The 24701-nt window shown below is 39.7% G+C and overlaps 1 protein-coding gene across 5 annotated transcripts in view; it reads right to left on the bottom strand.

The window, feature by feature from the left end:
• Positions 1–24701, bottom strand: part of SORCS1 (sortilin related VPS10 domain containing receptor 1) — a 464079-nt gene that overhangs the window by 243889 nt on the left and 195489 nt on the right. The window lies entirely within an intron of this gene.

Genomic DNA, 24701 nt, shown 5'->3' with positions numbered 1-24701 from the left:
TACTCCAAGTCTATCTCACTTAAGAGGTACACTGTTCTATCATTTCCTTTTGGGCAGGAGATAACTTATTCATCCCACTTTTCCCAATTTGGCAGGCATCAACACTGCCTTAATTTTGACCACTTCACTCTAAATATAACAATCTATGCCAGATCAAATTTACATGTGACCTGACTATTGTCTGACACGAAGCTTGCTCTATATCTTAAAGCAAAGACTTCTGGCATTTAATACCTTATGTGAGTTTGCTACTAAAGCTATTCTACAAATGTGAAATTAAATGAATAGGACCAGGATTTCCCCTGCAGTCAAATCAACTACAATATGTGTAAACAGGTCACTAACACTCCTTGGTGACCCCAGAATTAAGCAACAGTTCAAATAAGATTGCAGCCGCATGCTATTTCTCTGATTTGAAAACAACCTTTTATTTCAAGTCACCTAGAGTTTGACTTATTTTAAACAGATGTGGCTGTTTACCCATTTCAAATAGTCCCAAGACAATACTCTCAATCACAGCATAGTATTAACTGGGAACGTTCAGGGGCTGTGTCACTCTTCTGCTCTGTAGAACATCTAGTATAATTCCACTATTCCATGTCAGAATTTACCAAAGTGTCCTCATAGTTCAAAGCCTTTTAGATAGAATAATGAAAGTTGTAGACACATATGCTGGACCTTTATCAAGGTCCTACCCTTCTAGAGTTCAGTGTATAGTATTAACATTCTAGGGGGTTTAGGTAAACTAAAACCCAACTAACACAATATTGTCTACTGAACTCCATAGATTTCAAATGAAAACTTTCATTGTCTTTTTCATAGTTTCTAAAACTTCCACAATACTTTCATGGGAGGAAAAAAGACTCATGCGAAAACTTCATCAACCATCATTCCCATCTCATCTAAAGAAAAAGGTTTTGCCACTGGGCACCAAGTTTGGTCACATTCAATAAATACTTATTTTTTTTTTTCTAGAGCATCCACAGGAAAAAAAAAATATGAGTGAGAAAGATTAAGAGAAGTAAGAGTGAAGAAGAGTTCAGCTCAAATGGCAAACTAAACATTTTTATTCAACATTCATAGCCTCCAAAAATGAGTAATTATCTCACAGTTCTCAGACCAGCAGCACGAGGCTGAATGCATCATCAGTTCTGATATAAAACATGAGTCTGCAAGTAAACAGGAAGTTTATCTTATAAAATGAGCTTTTTATTTGCATAGAAGTTCTTCATTAATAACTGAAATGGACTTTCAACTACTTTTTACAGCTGTGGCTCTCTCCCTGACATATGGAGCTTCTCAAAGGGGAAAACACAAGTGGAGAAGATTTTTTAATAATTCCTTTTATTTTCCAGAGGGGTTGGGGGGGAAGTAGTGGATGGGGGAAAAGCATTTTTATCTAATAACATTTGATCATGTGACACATTTTATTTCCACAGTTAATATAACTTAATGAATAGCAAATCAGAAAACCTGTCATCATGTGGGGAGCGTGTGTGCATGTGCATGTGGAGAGAGAGAGAGAGAGAACTAAGGTTTTTGTGGTGAAGGCGAGAACTACATAGGAAGTCTTTTCTCTCAAGTCATTAGTTTCATTCCATGTAGAAAGTAGTCACAGAGTAATTACATGGGTTGGAGAAGACATCTTCATGAGGATGACAGCATCTCTGGTCCTTTCTGAAGGAAAAGACTTATAAAAATAACTCCAAGACTTAGAGCAGCAATGCTGGAGACCTACAAGGTGGGTTATAAAGATTCCAAGGTATGAAAAACCCTGTATATGCTATGAACAAAGCATAAGAATTGAAGGAGCTGCCAGTCTGATCATTTCTACCAAAAAAAAAAAAAAAAAAAAAACATTGCTCATGAGTTTCAAAGTTGTATCTAGTTTGAGATATGTGTAATACTGGCAAAACCAAACTTTCTAAGTAGATAAAACAAAATCCATTCTCCTTTCAAAACATCCAGATTCACTTACAGGAAGTTACCTCTCTACCACTGAAAAGGGTCATAGGTGGGATGATTAAAAAAAGGTTCTGCTTCTCTTCGTGAAATTTAAAGGGGTCAAAATCTTTTCCCTGTGGGATTTACATGGTGATCCTATAGCCAAAGCGTAGCCAGCGAAACATACAAGCCCAAGATATGGAAGTTTAAGTGAGAAATATAAAATGGGAGAAACACTTCAGAGTTTGGGCATTTGCTATGAGCTCCCCGACTAGATGGTTACTGGAGTTCGAGCTTTGCAGTCCTCTAGAGGAGGCTTGGCCACTCCTAAGCTGGAGCTTTGGCTCTACTGAATCTGTAAGCACCAGTTGTCCAGCAAATCTATCTCCCTTCAATTAAATCAGCCAGTGTGAGCCCCTCTTGGTTGCAACCAGAAAACACTACTGACAATGTTTATTTTATAGATCATTTCAAAAGAGCTATGCTGGGGCCACTGTCTCAAGCTCCCAGAACAAGGTGAAATCCTCGCATCTCCTTGTTTCTTTTGTGGAAAGGCTCTGAAAATTTCTTCATATTTCCATGTTCAGGCTTGTTATTTTACTCTTCATATTTCTTTAAATTCATGCTGATCAGCTGAGGCTCTCCCCAGTGATGTCCTAAACACTATTAAAATAAACCCACCTACAGCACCGAGCCTGCTAATCATACTCCCACTTAATTAGATGTCTGACAGCCAACTTCTTCAGCAGAATTTCTGTCCTTCTGTTGGATTTTCTATGTAGGAATTTTACAGGTAGATTAGGAACCAGTTTACTGCCCACCTCCATAATCAGCTTTCTCTGTTTATTCATAATAAAAAGAACATTCCAACCACTCCAAAATTCCCATGGTATGGGAAGCCACTGTCCTCTGGTCAAATAGCCACTACCGCTGATTAAAAAATGAATTCTTGCATGTGGGGCTGGGGGGCGGCTCTGAGGGTGCAGATCTAGGTTACATTGCTGAGAAGATGTAGGTGGTATGGCTGACAGGAGCCAGAACCAGACTTGTGGGGGAGTGAAAGACACGCGGGGCTGCTAGCCTGATTGCATCATTCTTACTCTCTCTTCCTTTCCTTATCTTTTCCCAGAGAAATAGCTCTTGATTTTATTTATCATTTGATGACTTCTCTTTTCCAATCCATCCATTCTGCCTTTATCTTTCTTAGTGGTATTTCCCCACAGAACTAAAAGTATACTCATATATAGGGGCCTGCTGCTGGGTCCGGGCTGTTCTCATCAGAGTACTAAATTTGTACTAAATTTATTTCCCTAATTTATAGATTTATTGATTTTATATTGACATAATCCTTAAGGTTTACCAGGAAGATTTTTACTCCTTGGGTGATTCATATCTCATGACACTCTGTCTAGGTGGTGAAGGACCCACTCTGAAGTCATAGTGGAAGATAGTACTGCTGCCCAAATGCATTTGCTCTGTTTTCAGTCTACACATAACCTAAGCCATGAAGCTCCCTGTATGGATTCTCCACTGAGTCCTAGGGATTTAGCACAATGTGTTTCATAAGAAAAGCAAAATATGCACTTTTGAATCTGAGGATCAAGGAGACACTATCGGGAATGAATGGTGGATATCAAAAACAGATAAAAAAGCCACAGCCTGAACTACTACATCATCCAGTCCCCCCTCCTTTAAATGGTCAGTCTCTCCAGTTTCCATATGATGAGGAGCAGAGCTATGGAGTCAGTAGCCTAGTCTGAAATGCTAAAGATCATCAATTTCATTCATTTTACTCCCCAATTCTCATAGCCTAACTGACCTCCTTGAGTCTACCTCTTCCCTATTACTTAAATCCATTCTGCTGCCAGTGTTTAATACTTCTTCGCTAATTTTTCTGTATCTGTCTCTTTGCTTTCAGGATCGATTTTAGAAAGAATCTTCCAAAGAGCACAAAGAACTCTCTCTGCACAGTCATTCGAAGACTCCCCAAGGGTTTCACAAGGCCCACTGTGACCTGGCACCAGCCTGAATCTTTGGATTCAACAATTACCACTTCACCAAACGAAGCTTTGTTTACGGATATATGAAAGTACATGGAAATCCCAAGCTTAGCAAGCTGATTTCACTATTTCATGGTTTTGATCATTACATAGACTTTTCTCCCTGGGATGCCCATCCCTTAATCTGAAATGCTATTACCTACTTATATCTACAAAAGAAGCTCAAGTGTCACCTCTACATGAACCACCCCCCTCCCAACCCACACATTAAATAGACTTGGCTTCCCCTCTTAAGTTCTCATGGTTGCCTCTCCTACAAATTTTTATTGCACATGTTTTTGCATTTGAAACAATGTATATTTACCACATTGTTCTTTGGCTTTCTCCTCTGTTTATAATAAAATGATAGTGAGCTACTGAAAATCAGAAAACATGTCTTATTTATTATATCTCCAGTGATTTTCACAGGGTCTGGCAACAGTTTTTGCTAAACAGAATTGAAATCAGAAGTTATATTGCCCATCTTTGAGGTAGGGCATGACAGTCAAAGCATTGGGCAGGTATAAACTGTCTGGGATCTTTAGTCTCTCTGGAATTGGTATAATAGCAAAGCTGTCAGTCCTCTACCATATCTCCTAAGCTTCATCACTACAACATTAATAGTCTTAATTCCAATTGTCTGTGGTTTTTCTCTGGTTAGAGGAGTCCCCCTTTCCTCCAGTGATTGCAGAGATCAGCCAAGAGGTATCAGAAAATTAGCAAGAACTGCAAAAGTCCTCAATCAATAACTGATAATAGTTGCTACAGAGTCGAATTCCCTCATGCCCTTTACAGAACTCAAAAGGTATGAGTTCTACACTGACTCTTAGATTTCCCCAATGAGTTTAAGCAACAAGCATGCCCAGCATTCACTATCTTGTTAATGCACCCTTCATTCCCTTTATTAGCTACCTCTATGCCTGTCTTAATTCCCCACCCACCAAATTTTGTTTCCAGAGGTCATCTTGTGAATAAATGACTTGAATCAGAATCCCATTCTCAGAACGTTTCAGGGGGAACTCAACTAAGACAGTATTTTTTAAGTTTAATATCTATGTATATTAATGAAGTAGGAACTAATTATTACACATAAGAGAACACTGAGATCACTTAAATTAACATTAGACCATATAATTGAAGGGACAATCTACCATAAGTAGGGCTTAGGTCTTCTACTTAGTTCTTCCACAAGAGCTTAGTTTTTCCATTATTGCTGCCAGCAACTTTAATTACAAAGCTCACATACCTGTTGCTGATGGTACCATCCATCTGAAAGCTAGCCCTCTAGAGAAGGTTTATAGTCCAGGACCTAAAATAGCTGAGCCTGGAAATTCCATAGAGTTGCCAACTAAACGCTCTCCCCATAAGGACATTGGAGCCAAACACAGACATCACGCCAGGGAGTCTTGGGAACAGTTGGCATCATGATGCTCGCCCAGGGAGGAGGGATTCCTCACAATAATTAGAAAACGGCCCAACTCAACACACAAAGCAAAATATATCCCTATGGATTTTTTTTTGTTTTGTTTAATAAAAGGTAGACATGGTAGAAAGATAAGTGACAGCAATTTATCTACAACATGAAAGACATGGTGAAGAACACAGTGAAGTGCTCAACTTCCTAACCAAAGGTTTAAAGGTGAAATTTTACTAGTATGTTAGGATAATAGCAAAGATTAAAACAAGATATTGTGCAAAGTTTTTGTTACTTTAGTTACACTTTAGATACTTGGTATAAAGTCAACGAGAACATGAATTGGTAGAACTTATTTGAAAATTAAGTTGACATTTTATGTTAGAAACTTATTTTTAAAATAGTTCCTAATCTTTAATACAGTATTTTTCTCCCATGGACTTAAGGATAAAATTTACACCCACATATACATACACACAAAAAAAGCATGTCCTGAAAATCACCACAATGTTATTTATATAGCCAATTAAAAAGAAATCACCTCTAAATGCCAACCAAGAGGAGAAAATAAATAAATTACTATCCAACCATATGTTAGAAAACTTAAAATAAACATTAAAATTTGAGGCTTTGAATGCTACAAAATGGCATTGAAAATAATAACAAACTTAAAAAACATGTAGGTTCTATAATATTATATTTGATATGAATTCACTTTTTAATGTTAATAAATGTAAAATAAGACAGAAAGAAAACACATCAATGATTCGATTATCATAACGGGTAACAGGATTAAGAGTGGCTTATTTTTCTTATTTACATTTATGAGATTTTTAAACTTTCTACAGTACACATGCATCATTTTTATATCTATGTGAAATTATTTCACAATATAATTTGGCTAAGCCAGGCAAGTGAACTTATGCATAACTGCACACCAGGCATGGAATCAAGAATAAATACTTGCAGGCGAAATAATTTATGCAATGTTCCCTTTGTCTAAGTCAGTCTCCAAATCTGGGTGGTGCAGGCCTTGTTCCCATTCCATTTGACTGTTTTCATTTATGAAGTCTACATGGTCTTGTGGTTCACAGTATGTGCTGACAGCAAGGCTCATGGACCCCCCTTTGAAGATATTTGTTTCTGCAGTTTTGATGAGAGCAGCAATTGACAAACACAAAAAGCAGCCAATTTCAAGGCCATACATCTGATAATGAAAACCTCATAACTGAAAAAAAATGAGGTTCACAGTGAGTCAGTTGCATCTTGTCATCTCCAAAAGTTGAAGCAGAAAAACTATTAGAAAATAAAAAATGTGGGGCCTCCCTGGTGGCACAAGGGGTTAAGAAGCAACCAATGAAGCTGTCTGCAGCCACTGAAGCACAAGTTCACTCCCCTGCCAGGGAGCTACCCACATGGCATAGCAGACCTCTCCTGCCTCGCCCACTGCTCCTCTCAACCGTATATTTCAGTCAATCCACCTGTTTTGTTCCCCACTCTGTCTCCGGTGAATCCTCTCACCCCCCCCCCACACCTCTGGCCTGTACCTCAGTTCTTGTATGCATAAATAAATAAATCTTTAAAAAAAGAAAAGAAAAACTGCAATCCAAGACAATCCTATAAAGACTTGGCTCTGTGTGGACTGCCCACACCATCCTATCTTAACAATTTTTCTACATTTCCTAAAATTAATGAACATTGATTATTTGGAAGATCAACTGGACTCAGCTGGACTTTATCAATGACAAGAACAAGAGAATATCTTGAAGGGAAAGCAACAATACACCAAGCATATTCTTAACTCCCTTAAATTATATTAATAACATTTCAGTGAACAAGGGAACCAAATCCTACTTACTATGAGAGTTCTCATGAATTTTTGAAAGGGTTTCCTTTCTCCAGTTGTCAGTTTTGTTTTAGGGACTGGACTGTAGACACTTGCAAAATCATCATTTATGTTCATGAGTATAGATACACGAATAGTTTTCTTTGTTTATGGTAGTTCCTCTGAGCAATGTGATGGGTTTGCATCATTGTCATTGCTTGCTTTGCAATGATTTAATAAAAAAAATTTCCTTCTTTCCCTTAGTTCTGACTCAAGAGTCGAGAGATCAAGATTCTAAGTTCTGGGAAATCATAGATTGTTTTTCTTACAGATGAAGCAGAAAGAAGTTAATTGGCATTGTCTAAGTTCACATATTTGCTATTGGACTTCAACTGTTCCTTTAAATGTACCACTGGGAGATGTTTAATAGTTGAGCCCATGGAACTCCTCCACACAGTAAAGAGACAATTCTGCTCATTCCCATCACAGTCATGAAATTTGCTAAATCGAGCAGCTGTACATCAATTTAAATTTTAAACTTGCTCTCAATATTTGAAAAAAATAAAAACCTTCATTGCTTATTATGTGTATGGTGTATGCGTGTCTATAGTAACACATATAAGAATCCAGGAGAGTCCACTGAGACCGTATCTCTTAAAAAGAGGAGACCCATATATCAATGATTTAGTCCCAGGAAGACAAAAAGCGTAAGTGCCCCAGAGAAGAATGCATCTGAGGACCATGGCAGTCATGGAGAGACAGATCACACCCCTGGGCTTGAGAAGTGAGCAGAGGGGAAATACTCTGGGTGCTTACACTGAGACTTAAAACAGATCACTAATTATTTGTGATAGAAGTTCAGGGTTTTATTAGCATTCAGATTCCCCTCAGCTCCCTTCAACAAACTAACGAAACCACAGAAATATATGAGTCATAGAGGTGGGCAAGGAAGATCATAGTTAATTATGTTAAGTTTGAAAAACCCCAACCTCACATCCTACAGAGACCCTGCTGGTTAATTTGCATTCAGACATCTGGTGTGGAATAAGAAGGAAGCTGGGGCCCATGACTTCTGCATGAGCCCCATATGATTTTCTGACTTCAATAAGTAAAATTAGATTAAACAAACAAACAAACACAAATGTTTTAAGAAATCAGAGCCTCCCTGCAAGAAAAAGCCCTGAGTAAAAGGGCAAACAAAACTACCATTATATAATAATTGAAAAATAATGAAAATGCAAACATCACTATCAAAACAGAGGATATAGAACAACTTCACTGATAAATGCTTACCCGCAAATGTTTCAATAGTTAAGTAGTTAATATAAAGGTCTTAAAAAGTAGTTGCTAAATTTAACAAAGTATTGGCCGTAATCCTTACAAAAACAGGAAGAAGGACATAATAAAACTGAAAGTATAAAAGCATGATTTGGAGAAGAGAAAAAAAAATAAATAACTCAATAAATCCAGGAGTGCCTTCTTAAGGAAACATAATTAGTGCACTAATATTAAGCATTCACAGATGAATCTAGTGAATTTATTAATAGAAAAATAATAAAATTGGAGAAAGAAGTGAAAAATGGACCATGTTTAAATAATATGTGAATTACCCTATTCAATTTGATATTGATATATTTGAAAATCTAGGTAAATACATTTCTAAGACAAGAAATATTATCAAAATGTAATGAAAAAGTTTAAGAGCTTACCAGAATTATGGGGCAGGATTATTGATTATTAGTCCTTTTTCCCGATCATTCCCTTTCTCCCTTAAGAAGCTATATACTGTAAGGATATTTTTATAAGTAATTTAAAAATGTTATTTTCATCCCAAGCAATTTTATAACTGAAATAGTTATTAAGTAAAGGGGAATAGAACTGCAATTAAGTTTAAAGGGTAAGGACTCTGGTTTTTCCGATAATAATTTTCCCAATAATTATCAAATTACTCCATTTCTCTAATTCTGACTTTCTTCCTCTGAGATACCAACTCTGCCTCATGAGTGCATGTGTTTGTACATGTGAGTGTTTCAAAAGGAAGAATTATACTGAATGTTTGCAAAGTCTACTACCCACCACAAAAACACTGAACTTAAGAGCTAGGAAGCTCTACATGCTTAAAACAATCTCACAATCACTAGTCCCTCCCATAACTATTGCAAATTCTTGCACTATCTCTGAGGTTATAACTAAGTCAATTTCTATCTTCTTATAATCCCAATTTCATCCATCTCATAAATACCTTTCTCTCCTTTGGGGAAACATTTAAGTTGAACTACCATAACTAATACTAACAGGTGAGTCTGGTTTAAATGCAGCCTTGAAAGCCCAGAGCACAGACATTCAATGTTTCTGCTTGAATCTCAGAGTATCTCTAATCAATAGACTGTGGACTGCTGGCCTGTGACACCCTAGGGAAGTGGCTGAGGGATGTGCCAAGTGACCGATTTGCCATAATATAAAAAGAGCCAGTCTCTAGACACTGTAAAAGTCACAGAGACCAGAAAAAAATGCTATTTCTCCATGCCCCCCTTCCAAACTAACAGTCACATAGATTGAAAAGGAATGAGCATACCCACCTCTGCCAAGTCTGTGAGGAAACTCACAAATACCTAATAGGTAGATGCATAATCAGTGTAAATATTCTGGAAAGCAACTCTGCACACCATTTTGCATGAATCTTTTGCTAGATTTCCTCATTGTTTCCTAGCAAGAACAATGCTAGGTGAAAGGCTTTCATCCCAGTATGTGTATATATTTGTAAGTATCTATCTATCTATCTATCTATCTATCTATCTATCTATCTATCTATCTATCTATCTATCTATCTATACTTCAGCCTCTCCACCCTATACCTAACATCATAGCTTATATATTGTCACATCCAAGCACAAGCATTTACATTCTGCCCTGTAACTGTCAGGTAGCAGTTACATGGGTATAACTCAATGTTCCTTGTTCTAACTTATCAGTTTTAAAATGTCTAACATAAGGAGTGGATGTGTTTACCACTGAGTTGTATAAAGATCCCTGCACAATTACTTAGAATTTAGATGTTAATTCCAAAGCTAATATAACTTGCTTATCAATACTGAGGGCTTTCAAAAGCACTTAGCATTGATTCTCTTATTCTAATGATCACTTTCCCTGCTTTTCTGAGCTGGTATTGTCGACATGGGCAGTGCTTCTATGCGTTAGTTGCACAACCGAAGAATTTCATTGCATAAGTTAGTCTGTTCTCTCCATGGCCCATGCTGGATGCATCTTCATTGGGGCCCTCTGTCCATTTTTCCCCAAGGGTACACTCACTATTACACACAGGACACCCTGAACACTGGAGGGGTGTCCAACAAAACTGCTCCCGTTGAGGCCAAAGTAAGCGAACTTCCATTGTCGGGCTGCACTGTTCTCCCAGTCAGCTCCTGGGCTGGTCATTCATGACTTTAAGGGCTATCCCAATCTGCACCAACGGAAACCATTAAAGTCAGCTCCAGGTTAGGCTCCACCACTCAACTCCTGTTCCTCCCTCTTTAAACATTCCATTTACTCCATTTGTTGATCTTCATGGCTTTATATCTCCTTGTCTTGTTTCTTTTGGAAGAAATTTTGCCAGCTTTCCAGAAGTACAACTAGGTTAATCATACATAAGCCACCGGGCAAACAGTGTCTTGTTCTCTATACTCCCTTTCTTCCCCAGGTTTAAGTTCCTACCCCCCTTCATGTTTGGGAGAGTGACTCTCACACAGCCTCTTGAAAATCCACAGAACACATGGTCTTTGAAGACTGCATTCAATTTTATGTTGGCTGCCTTGATTGCCCTCAATCCATGGCTCTCATGCTGAGGACACTCGCTGATATCACTGGGGTGAAAATAATGTATTTCCTTTTATCAGAAGTCATCATTTTTTTGGTTTGTTTATTTTTTTGAAAGTGACTATAGGTATGGAGTAGAAAAATAGAAAATGACAGCAAGGTGGGCGGGGGAGGGAGACAATATACTCAGCAATGTAATTTGAGATAGAGAAATGTAGACTTAACCACAGTTACAGACAAAGAGATTCTTTACCCCCAGACCATGGACTCAAATCAACTCTGAAATTCACATACTCATTTCCATGCTGACCTCTGCCAAACAGCACACTGTATGGCTTTCCTAGTCACTACGCATTTCTGTCTACATCGGGATGGTGGTATGTGCTTATTAATCTGTAAACTGCTTAATCTCTTTTTCTTACATCCTGCCCAAGATTTTTATGCATTCGCAATTTACTTTTCAAAATTAAACCTAGTTCCAATCTGTTTTCTTGTTCTCATTTATTACTTTGGTGGCTTGTCAGACATCTCTTACTAGGAAACAGAGTGTCTTTTTGTTTTTGTGTTGTTTCTTTTGAGTTACAAACCTTTTTAATTTCCAAAATTTATAAAGAACACATACAACTCTAACCAAAAAAAAAACAACCCCAATCAAGAATGGGCAACAGACTAAGTATTAATAGATACTCCTCTAAAGAAGACATTCAAATCATCATTGGTACATGAAAAAAAAAAAAAAAAAGTTCAACATTATTTATTATAAGGGAAATGCAAATCCAAACTATCATGAGATATAACTTCAACCGTAGGGAATGGCCCATATCAAAATGAATGAAAACAGGGCCTCCCCAGTGGCGCAGAGGTTGAGCACTGGGTTGCGAAGCTGCCCGCGGCCTCTGCAGTGCCGGTTCGATTCCCGGCTGCTCCCCGGCAACCGGTGGAGGGTCCCACATGGCGTGCAGACCTCTCCTGCCGCCCACTGCTCCCCTCAGCAGTGTACTTCGGTCCTTCTGCCTGCTCTGCTCCCCGCTCCGGATCTGGTGAATTCTCTCACCCTCCCGTGCTTCTGACTGTACCCAGTGCATGTATAAACAAACAAACAAACAAATAAATAAATGAATAATACATGCCTCTTTAAAAAAAAATGAATGGAAACAACAAATGTTGGTGAGGCTGTAGAGAAAAATGAACAATTATCTACTATTGGTGGGGATGTAATCTGGTGCAGCTTCTAATGGAAAATAGTATGGAGATTTAAAAAATAATGGAAATAACATATGACCCAGCAGTACCACGGCTAGATATTCACCCAAAGAATATGAAAACACTAATATAAAAAGATGTATGCACCCCTATGCTCATAATGACACTATCCATAATAGCCAGGACCTGAAACCAACCTAAATGTGCACTGACAAACGACTAGATAAAGAAATTGTGGAATATATACTCAATAGAATACTGCCTCACTACAAAAGAACATGAAGAACAATATGATCTTGAGTTATTTATCCTAAGTGAAATAAACCAGAAAATGACAGTTACAGGATGGTCACAGTGTCACTTGTGCAATAGAAATGACAAAAGGGAACAAACCAAAGAAGCAACAAAAATAATTCTTAGAGTCTATGAAGACAACAGTGTGAACAGAAGGAACGGGGGTGCAGGAGGGAGAAAGGGATGGGGATATCAGCAGACAGGATTGTGGCTCTGGAGGTCTGGTGGAGGGTGAGGCACATTCATATATGGAGGTGTGCGCTTGCACTCCCCAAATTATACAGTTATGGAATCCAGTGGCAAGTCCATAAAACATTAAAAAAAAATAAAGAAACAACAGAAAATCCATGCTAGCCATTTGACAGCCAATGAAATGTTCTTGCTGTGAGTCCTGGAGTCAGTATTTTCTCTCTAAGGTCCATTTGCCTCATCTGGTCCAGTTCACAGATCTCTTGTAATGAGAAAAAAAAAGGACATGCATGTGGAAGTCTCTGGCAAACTGTAAAGTACTGCAAGTGCATAGTCAGCATAGTCTTTGACAAACTGTAAAGAACTGCCAGTGCATCAATTTGCAGCAGATACCCAAGAACTAGTTACTGCTACTCACATCTGTAGATTTAGCTTCAACCACTCAGAAACTGGCTTTTCTAAGGGAAGAACGCTTCCTTCATCCATAAGCTCCCTGGCTGATTTGTCCCTCAGGATTCCATGGAACCATAACCCCCAGTTGGTGGCACATCAGGATCCCCTACCGTAGTGGAACAGATTGCTGACACAACCCTCAGGTTCCAATGATGAGAATAAGACCTGCCAAGTGTCCTTCTTTTCCTGATCATGATTTTTATTTTCAGCCACACAGCCTCATCTCCATGTTCTCCACAGATTAGCTGGGCGCCATCAGTATCAGGGAGACGGGATCTAAGCTCCATGTTGGGCAGTATAGTCCCCACAGACAGGAAACCTGACCCAACTCAACCCAGTCAGCATCTGCAAACCCAGCTCAGGGCTTTGCATTTCTCTGCCAGTCTAAACTCCCACAGTTTTGCACATTCCTGTAGCCAGGGATTCCCAATTCTGATTGTACATCACGATGGCAAGGGGAAATTAAGAAAATAATAATAATAAAATATGGGTATGGAACCAGTCCCAAACTAATTTAATTATGATCTGGGAGAGGTCAGGGCTCAGGCATCAGTTCATATCTAAAGCTCTTTAAATATGAAGCCTGCTTATGAACCATGGCTTTAGGTTAACGAGGCCACAAGGTAAGGTTCTACCTACCAAGCAAGGAGACAAGAAATGAAATCCAATTAATGTGCTTAATTTGGCCAAATCCTGTAAGTCAAAATAACCAAGTCAGAAGGGAAAGAAAAACAAGCATCAACAAAACACAATAGCAGCAACCCTCAAAATCATTGCTTTTTCTTACATAAGAAGATCTTGTTAAATTGTAGATTCCTGGTCCTCATACCACACCAACAGGGATCAAAGTCACTGACTGCCAGAACATTTGCATTCAAACAGGCTCCCAGGAGCATAAAAATCCACAAAAGTCTAGGACTGTGCTCTTTATACCATTACTTTAATTAGCTGTACAATCCTTTTTGGGGCAGCAACCCTTTTGGGGGTTCTCTACTCTGGCTGCACACAAACTGAACTAGCTGGGCTTTAAAATACAGTCACCTGGATTTGACCCAGGTATCCAGGTGTGGGACCTGCATTGCTGAAGGTTTTTCTAGCATCCCATGGGTCTCAAATGGACAGTCAGACTGGGAACTTCTGCTACACAGAAGTTGTATACAACAGAAGTGGCAATACAATGGGCAGTTATAAAGGGAAAAAGCAGACTATATTGCTAAAATATCTTTTCTTTGGCCAGGTGTCATTACCAAAACAAACTCCTCTATGTCAATTCACTTTAGAATGCAAAAAAGAAAGTCTCCTTCCTGTCAATTTGCCTTTAGCACAGAAGGAAACACAAATTTAGCAAGTATTTAAAGCAGTGGGCACTCCAAATGTTCATTATTCAATGCCGGAACCAAAGGCTCCCCAGGCATTATTAAACAAATTGATGAACACTGTGGCTGGATTTAGAGGGAAGAAAAATGCTGCTGGAACTGAAATACACTGATTCTTCATCTAAATGTCTTGTAAGTAAAGACCCAGGAACTGACTTCATGGATTTTCACATAGAGGCGATAGTATTTACATCTCAAAAGGCCACTTCCACTGCCTTCTCAGTTATGCTGGCCTTTGGGGCTTTAGAGAATAAGCACAGGATGAAATGCACTTAATTCTCTCTATTAAAGAGAGGGAGGCCAGTTTACAGCCCACCCTGCGGGGTGCTGTGTATGGGATGCAGTTATGATAGCCTGCACAAATGCAAGCCCAAGCCAATTATTGCTTCAACTGCCTGGTGTGCTTTGAGAGGCTTGAGAGATGCAGTGCTAGTTCCTGACTTCACATAGCGACTCATTTTTTCCATCAATGTTGAAGGCAGGGTGGAGCTCCTAAAGCAGGTCACTCTATTTCCACCCCTAGATGGCACTAGAACTGGGTCTAAGAGAGACAGAAGCCCAGGGAAAGTCATGGTCTCAAAGCCACATTCTTTTAGTTGACAAGCTGGAAAGAACCATCTGTCCCGCAGAGAAAAGGAAATGCAGGTTGAGTCCCTGCTCTGTGACCTCCCCAAACCAAGCCAACCAACACACACATCCCACTGGGGAGACAGCAATGAATAAATACCCCTCCCTCCCAAGTTTGGGACTGACTTCAGAACGCTGTCATCCATCATCCTAATAAGCACTTAAAAAGTAAATCAAAGGCTATTAAAACACTTTTGACATTGAGTTTGCTTCCTCAAGCAAACCATAAACGCCCAGAATTTACACCATTTACTGGGGGAAGGAAGAAGATGCTGGTATTAAAAACAAATTTATAAGATTGTTTCCGACACTAGCTCCCCCACCCCACAATCTCCCCTGGGGACAGTGATAAACTAAAATTTCTAGATGCTTTAACAGACTGCTAAATCCATAGTTAAGGTTCATGCCACTACCCCAGCTATTTTAGGCTGCAGTGGAGTGATTTATAAGTGTGTGTTAGCAAAGAGGCACAAGACATTTTCTTCTTTAGCTAAAGAGGCTCACGGTAGTGATATAACTCTATGTCACTCTATCAAAATTTCAGGGCATAGTACCAAATAGGACAGTAAAATAAACTGGGATAAACTGCAGCCACACTTTGATATTAACATGTGGGGTAAACTTGGATAAGTCATTTATCCCGACAGGATCTCAATTTTTTAAACCGTCAAAGGCATGGGTTGAGCTGGGCAACTTTTAGTTACACCACATGCTAAAGGAAGATCCCTTTCCAGAATATAATCCTATCATCCAATTAGCCATTATCCAGTACAGCACTAATTAGCTACTTCAGGGCTTATGTGAGTGACTAAGCTAGGGTCCCAATTCTCTTCTCTCCAAATTATATGCAGTGGAAGAAGTCCCCGAATTCACTCCTGCAAATCCATTTTCTAACCCTTCACTTTTGTTTCTCCCTTCAACAAATGCTCTACATGCATTCTGGATTTAAGTCCTCTTTGGTCCCTTGTTCAGTTTCAGGTCAGTGGTGCTGGCAATGGGGCAGGATGCACCCATTTTCAAACCTGCAATTTAACAGAAATGGCACTGTGATGGAGCTGTGGGCAAGATACCAGTGTCTGCAGATAGAAAAGAGTCTGCAGCTTTGAATTAAGCAGAGGCATGACAGATGGGTTATCTGCAACCTGAACCTCTGAGTTCTGGGTCTGCATTGTGTAATTCCTCTTGTCACAGTAACCTCTCATTCAACTTTTCTTAAGCTGAACTTGTGATTTTTTTCCCCCTAATTGTTCCTGATCCAGAGTTTCCTCTCTATAAATTATACCATTATCTATCTTGAGCACCTCAGTCACCCAGCTATCATACTGGCCACCCCCATCTCCTTGAACTCCTTTATCCCCAAGTCTTTTACTCCCTTTCTTGACATAGGACCAAACCAATGTAGTCTCAAAGATGTGACTTTAAACCTTGCCTTATTCCTCTTCTGAATTTCTGCAAGGTCTTCCTATCTGACTTGACAGTATTTTCTCTTCACATCCTACTTCCCATTACCCTCTCCATTCTAGTCACATTAGAATTCTTTCTTGCTAGCATCCCACCTCCACCCCCACCCCCAACATACACACATGATATAGAGTCTCTGAAGTTTTCCACCCTACTTTACCTGGTTAATTTCCACATGCCCCTTGATCACCATTAGATCTTAGAGAAGTCTTTCCTGTCCTTACTGTCAGGCTCAAACCCTCTAATCATAGTTTTTTTTTTTTTTTTTTTTTTTTTTTTTTTTTGGTTTTTTTGTTTTTTTTGGAAGGACAAATACCTATTCATCTTAGCACTTAACTCTGTTAATACCTTGTTTACTTTTATTTTAGTGGAGTCTCTTCCAATAAATTGAGAACTTCCTGAAAGCAGAAGCCATTTCTGATTTTGCTTATTGATGTCACCAAGGTCAAGTGCATCAAAGCCATTAAAACATATTTACTGGGCCTCCCTGGTGGTGCAAGGGGTTAAGAAACAAACTATGAAGCTATCCTCAGCCTCTGTAGCATGAGTTGGATCCCCCGGCTGGCAAGGGAGCAACCCGCATGGTGAGACAGACCTCTCCTGACTCACCCGCTGCTCCCCTCAGCAGTGTATTTCAGTCAGTCTGCCTGTTCTGCTCCCCACTCTGTCTCTGGTGAATCCTCCCCGCTCACACCTCTGGCCTGTGCCCTGGCTTTTGTATGCATAAAATAAAAAATAAATCTTAAAAAAATCCACTTATTAAGTGTATGAAATGAACAGTTGCTCATAATAAATTTCCATTTTTAAATCAACATATTATTCATCATTCAACATCCAAAACCTTGCTTCTAATTGTTCAATATTTTCCTGCTAGAGATTTTCAACCTAAGTTGGCCATACTAGTCCTTTCACAAGAAAGTCTTCTAAAATTTTCCTTTTTTTCCCATTATTCACATATAATATAACCAAAGATAGGGCCCCATTTAAAAAGTACTCTGAGGGACATCAAAGTTGATTCCGCCCTTGTCCTGTTTTAAGTCAGATTGTCCAGATTCTTATTTCCTTTTACAAGCCATACATACAAGCCTACTTCTCTCCAAACATTTGCCTGTGCATACTCCCCGAAACACCCCTCACCTGTATCCAACTCCCTAAACCCTCCCCTGGGTCTTCCCTGGTGACTCTTGCTCATATTTACTTCTCCCTTTTCTGAATTCTTATCAGGTTTATTAGCTTCACTATCTCCCTCTATATGCACCGTCATTCCCAGAAACACAAGCTTTTTCCTGCCATATGCCCATCTCTGTCTGCCCTTCTTCTCTCCCATTCCCCCACTTGGCCAACTCTTCTCAGTTTAAATACCATGTTCTCAGAGAGGTTTTCCCTGAAACCCTGACCTAAAGAAAGTCATCCTATTATTCTGTCTGAAGACAATACTAATTTCCCCTTCCAAATATATATAACTGTATCCCCATATATAGTATATTGCAGGTGTTTTCCTTTTTAACAGCAAATTCAAAGTTTCTTCAGAACAGGTACTATTGCAACTAAAATAATACTAAAACTTTTTGGAGCCCGTGGCAAATAGCAAGTGCTCAGTAAATATTGCTGCAGGTGGAATTATTACAACTAATAAGATGGCATAAAAGCTCTAAATCTCTCAAGGGATGGAATCGTATTCCTTGCTTGTTTGTATCCCCCATAGGGTTAAACCCTCAGTTAGATCAGGTGAGGGTTTCTCTACCTTAGCACCAATGACATTTGGGGTCTGACATTCTTTGTTGTGGGCAGCCCTATGTACTGGAGGATGTGCAGGAGCATCCCTGGCCTCTACCCACAAGATGCCAATAGCAAGCCCTGCCCTCAGTTATAACAGCCAAAATGCCTCCAGGTATGTCTCTCTGGACAATATCCATCCCCAGCCTTCCACTGAATCAAGGTTAATTAATGGATGGCAAACTGGCACGGCAATCTCTGGGTTCTATCGAGCCCCTCAAACTCTTGAAGGAATTGTTCCACTACAGCCAAGGAATAGAACAAGGATCTAAAAATACCTGACACCTCCTGTGAGTGGTGCTCACTTTTAAGTGCTAGAAACTGAAGCCAAATTGGCCTGGAGCCCATGCTAACTTCTTCCTTAGTAATTGTTTTCTCAATAGCTGCAGCTCATTTTGAACATCCTTGGAACAGTAGGTGAATTTATATCTTGTTTACTATTCCCTGAACTCACCAATTAAGTTTTTATCATTATAACTATTTTTTTTTAATCTTCCGGTCCGCTATATCCTCCTCAGGGTAAAAAATCTGCACCTGTTTTAGTGCAAGGCCTTCTGCCAGACACAAGTGCACCTGGGCAAAGACATGTCTTAATAATGAGTATCATTTGCCATGCTCTCTCTCATACATTATTGCATCAAATGAGAAAGAAAGAGACGGAGGGAGAGAGAGAGGATGAAGGAGATTTGATGAGTGAATATGAATGGTGTATTCAGTGGTCTAAAATCTGTGACCAAGAGTGAAAAACAAGTAATTATCTCTTTACCAGAATTTTCAACATCTGGGCAGAGAGAAGAGGAAGGCTGAAAAATGATACTTAATTTTACTGGCAAATGAAAAGACCTCAGGGAAGCTCTCATATCATGACCGCCTTACAACTACTGTAATATATATATTTCATTTTTATATATTCTATATTCATATTTTAATATATTTAATGTCATCTACTATATATATGTGGTGTGTGTATATATATATATATATATATATGTGTGTGCGTAATGTCCTCTAAAATAATGACCACATGCGTACCTCTTTATCAAGAAGAGAAGGTAGGATAGCAACACACTTTTCACTGAGGGAGTTTAATATTTGCTAAATAATAAATAATATTTGCACATAATAAATACCAGTATGAGGTACTTAATTACAGGTTTTCTGATTTTAAATATTATATGCATTCCATCCTGACCCCACTGACTCTCGAAAGAAACACACCTAATTGTACTGATTCCCCATCTCTTCTACCACTGTGGGCATCTCTTCCTCTTGCTCTTAAACATGGTGTCCCTGGAAATAGAATATCTCCTGGGACCTCTCACCGGACACACATAATGTCTCCTGGGAGACCACATAATGGATACCTCAGTGTAGGTGTCTTGGATCCCAATAGGACCCACAAGTCCACTCAACATGAGGTGAATGGACATTCACCCCCCCCCAAGCCCCTTGATTCAGGGGCTGCTTGATGGTGTTACACAGCAAAGGTCATGAAAGTGCACAAAAGCAGGGAATGTTTCTACCTCTCACTATCTCCTAATCTCTCTTCTATAGATTAGGAGCAAAAGAATAGGGGTAGAAGGACCATGTCCTGGTTTACTCAGGACAATCCCAATTTATTCCTGTCACCTCAACGTGATAACTCACAGGTTCCCCTCTCAAAAGGGACCCAACTAGAAAACTCAATTTCTGGCTCATGCAAAATCTGGCTCCAGTTGCACCATGTACCTGATTGGACTAGTGTGTTATCCATGTTCACATGAAACCACCTTTGATGGTTAAGCTTCACTTCCTACAGTCTGTCATGGTAAACAGGTTTTAGGGGATGAGTGACAGATTCCCCTCCCCTCTTCAGAGGCAACACCATTCCTTCCCTGACAAGGATTTTTATACCCCCACCCCCATCACCAGAGAACGAGGACCAGTGCACTGCAGCGCACATTCACACCTACATCAGCAAGCACAGTGCCCAACATGCATGACAAATGGCTTAAAATACAGGTTGGGTTTGTCTTCCTGAAATTTATCCTTTGGGCATGATTTTCCCCTACTCCTGGATAAGATCTCTGGCAAATCCCTGGGCTTTTTGCTTAATTTACTATTATCAACCCCAAATCACTTTAAATCACAAGCATTGTCTTAATTCTGTAAATAAAAATGTCCAGTTTAAAAATAGACATTTAAGTTGGACCTGACTGAATTGAGTCCCCCCCTCCCCCGTCTCCCACCCCACCCTTCCCACTCCTTCAGGCTGACACCTGACTGCTGTGGATGGGGGTGTGTCCCTGCTCTCTGAATATTCTAATCAAACTTCACCAACTCTATGTGCGGTCTTGCTCCAGGAGGGCAGGAAAGGGAGGTGAAGGAAGGAGTAACAGTCATACCCATGGCTAAGTGGTTTCTAGCACTCTAGGCAAAGCAGGTGGTGAAAGAGGCTTTCTTTGGTGAAGTTTCCTGGTGTCTCCTCCCCTGCATTCCTATGACCTGGATAGAGGTGCCCCAAGTACTCTCTGGAGATCCTCTCCCTAGCTGGGGGTGGCCTAGAAGCCCAATCCTCACCCTTTCACTACAAGGTGTTATCCTTTCACCCCTGCAGGCAGGCCTGCTGGACAAGATCTGAGAGGACCCCAGCTGTGCTCCCTCTTGTGTAGTCCTCAACTAACTCTCCCACTTTCCAGACCCAATGCATCCAACAGGGGTGTCCTCCCTAAGATTTTTTTTTTAATTTTCTAGAGGCATGTCTTATTTATTATTTGTTTGTTTTGGTTGTTTTTTTTTTTTTTTTTTATACATGCACTGGGTACAGTCAGAAGCGCAGGAGGGTGAGAGAATTCACCAGAGCCAGAGCGGGGAGCAGAGCAGGCAGAAGGACCGAAGTACACTGCTGAGGGGAGCAGCGGGCAGCAGGAGAGGTCTGCGCGCCATGTGGGACCCTCCTCCGGTGGCTGGGGAGCAGCCGGGGATCGAACCGGTGCCGCAGAGGCTGCGGGCAGCTTCGCAACCCAGCGCTCAACCGCTGCGCCACGGGGAGGCCCTCTCCCTTTAGATTTTAACCAAGAGTCAGACCCCAATCCATAACCCATTCATGATCCCAGTCAAGAGGCAGATGCTGGTCTTTATAGTGCTAAAGAGGAAGGGACAGATACTAGTAAAGCCCTCTTGAAATCCATTCCTGTACCACCATATGCTAGGAAGGAAATAGTGTGGTATCCTGACAATTCTTTCTCAAGAAAGCCCCTTTTTCTACCTCCTCACACTCAAATCCTACTAAATATCCTGTGTCATTGGCCATTACCAGACTCAACTTATATGACAGACACCAACATCTTGAAAAAGGAAAGATGGGGCTTAGAGTAAAACTTTCCCTGGAGATATTCACCTTACAAAATTCTCTCACCCAGCTGACCTATTTTCATATCCTTGATCCAGCACCTCTCTTTGATTCAAGGGTGTGTGTGTGTGTGTGTGCGCGTGTGCAAGTGTAGAATCCTTTGCCTTGTAAATCAATCAGGGGAACATCCATCTGTCCATCTCACACATAACCTTGGATCATGACATCTACTGTACCTCACAGAAATGAAACAGATTCAGCACAAACTAAGAGATTTTAAACTCTGAGTATTAGCATTAAGTTTCTGGTGCCCAGAAAGGCAAAACCAGGTAACCTCACTGATATCCCTCCTCCCTCCATTACAAATTCAGGCTGAACCATGGTTATTTCTTTCTGTGTTCTTGGGCTTCCAGAACAGGTCTCTCTAGGGTCCCACCTCATACAATCCAAGCACCTTACTCCCACAAGGGAAATCTAAGAAATTGCTTTCCGGTGTGTTGTATTTTAAACTGAGGTGAGAAATCCCCTCTGATCTGCTGAACTTTTAAGTCCCAGAAGTAAAAATACACGAAGAAATATATAAAAAGGTCAAGAATCTGAAAATGCCATTTGTAAATGGATAGTCTTATTGAGTAGACATGTCTCCTCAGGTGGTGAGCATTAGGGCTTAAGAAAGAATGAAAGGGGTAAGTTACTTTGGGCACTTTAATTTTGAGCCAAGGACAAAGTTTTGATTTCCTTTGGGCAGGTACCAAGGGTCATGTGTGCCTCATACAACTGCCACTGAGCACTAATGCAGAAAGTCAACAGAGAAAGAAGTCATAGGGTTGCCTTGCTGGAAGCTGGGTGGTGAGACAACTTAGTTTCACCTCAACACAAAGACTCTAGCAGGTTCTGTAACCTGGAGAGGTTCCCAGTTCCCCTCTGAAGGGCTTGTTCAAGTAAAGAGACAGAACTGTTGAAAAGAAAGTCAAAGCATTGAAAGCAATGAATAATAAAATTATTCAGTTATTTTACGCTCTCTTTTTTAAAAAATAGAATTTAGTTTTTAGAGCAACTTTAGATTCACAGCAAAATTAAGTGGGAAGTACAGAATATTCTCCTTTGGCCCCTTGCCTCCAAAAATACATAGTCTCCCCCTTTCCAACATTTACACCAGGATGGCATATTTGTCATAATGGATGAACCTATATAGATAGAGAATCTGCACCCGAAGTCCATAGTGGACATTTGGAGTTAAGCCTTAGTATTGCATATTCTAAAGGTTTTGACATAGGAATATAATGACAGGTATCTATCATTGTAGTAGGTTATAGACTAGTTCCACTGACCTAAATATCCCCTGCACTCCACCCCTAAGACCTAGGCAACTGCTGATCCCACAGCGTCTCCACAGCCTTACCCTTTGGAGATGTCATATAGTTGGGGCCATGTAGCCTTCTCTGACTGATTTCTTTCACTGAGTAACATGCATCATTTCCTCTGTGTCTTTTCATCATTGATAGATCATGTTTTTTCAGTGCTGAAGAGTAGCTCATTTTCTGGTTTACGATAGTTTAGTATTCGCCTACTAAAGGATATCTTTGTTGCATCCAAGTTTGACAACTATGAACACAGTTGCAATTTATATCCATATGCAGAATTTTTGTTTCAATGTAAGTTTTTAATTCATTTGGATAAATACAAAAAAATTAAGTTGCTGGACCTTGCAGGTTTAGTTTTAGAAAAACTGCCAATCTGTCTCCCGAAGTAGTTATATCATTTTGCATTATCAACAGCAGAATGAGAGTTTCAATTACTCTGCATTCTCCTTCGAAATTGGTTTTGTAAGTATTTTGGACTTCAGTCATTCTAAAACACATGCAGTGGAAAACTGTTGTTTTAATTTGCAATTTCCTCATAATACATGATGCTGAGTGTCTTTTCACATGCTATGAAGAATCTGTTCACATTGAGCCCTTTTTTAAGCAGGTTGTTTTCTTATTGTTGAGTTGTAAGAATGCTTTGTATATTTTATGTAACAATCTGCTAGAAGACAAATCTTTTACAAATATTTTCTTTCAATCTATGCCTTATCTTCTGATTGTTTTGACAGAAGCTATTTTAATGATCATCTACTTCATAATTAAAAATAATTGATTCTACTGAGAAATGCAGAACAGTAAATTTGCTAAGTGATGACTTGCTCAATGCTTGAAAGAATCTTTCAACCTTTTGAATATGATAAAGCTGCCCAATGTGGCAAAAGGTAAAACAATGGAAAACAAAATCTAGGCAAACAGAGCTGTGACATTACGAAAATCCCATAAATTTCACTATGATCAATATTTTGGAGGGGGGAGATGGAGGGAGGGAGGGAGAGAGAAAGAGAGAGAGAGAGAGAGAGAGAGAGAGAGAGAGAGAGAGAGAGAGAGAGAGAGGGGGAGGGAGGGAGGGAGGGAGTTCCCAAAAATATATAAAAGGCAAAAAGAGGATCTGTAAAGAAAGGTAACTATAAAAACAAAAGGATGAATAGTATTGAGGATCCTCCTCAAAAGAGCTGTCTATCACCATTCTTTCTATTTCTGCAGATATAGGTGGTGACAATGGAAATCCCAAAAGGCAGACTAACAGGAATCTGTACTCATTACAACAAATAAATGAATGAATGAATGAGTAAAAATGCTCGTTTAACAACATTTGATTTTGCTTTTCTAAGTTAAGGTAACATGATTGTAGTATGAATTCACTTTTTTTTTTTTTTTTTTTTTTTAATATAAGAACAGACAAAACGCCAATTTCCCTGGTGGCCTAGGGGTGAAGTTTCAGCAGTATCAACTCTAAGGCCTGAGTTCTATCTCTGGCCAGGGAGCTAAACCACATATGGTGCAGCAGACCTCTCCTGTAGCTCCCTCTGCTCCCCTTAGCAGTGTATTTCAGTAAACCCATCTATTCTGCTCCCCACTCTGTCTCTGGT

The sequence above is a fragment of the Talpa occidentalis genome, unplaced genomic scaffold (assembly GCF_014898055.3).
Source record: "Talpa occidentalis isolate TD23 unplaced genomic scaffold, MPIMG_talOcc4v2.1 talOcc4.8, whole genome shotgun sequence".
Classification (NCBI taxonomy): Eukaryota; Metazoa; Chordata; class Mammalia; order Eulipotyphla; family Talpidae; genus Talpa; species Talpa occidentalis.
Note: the sequence above shows the minus strand (reverse complement) of the source record. Positions and strands in the feature narration are given on the sequence as shown.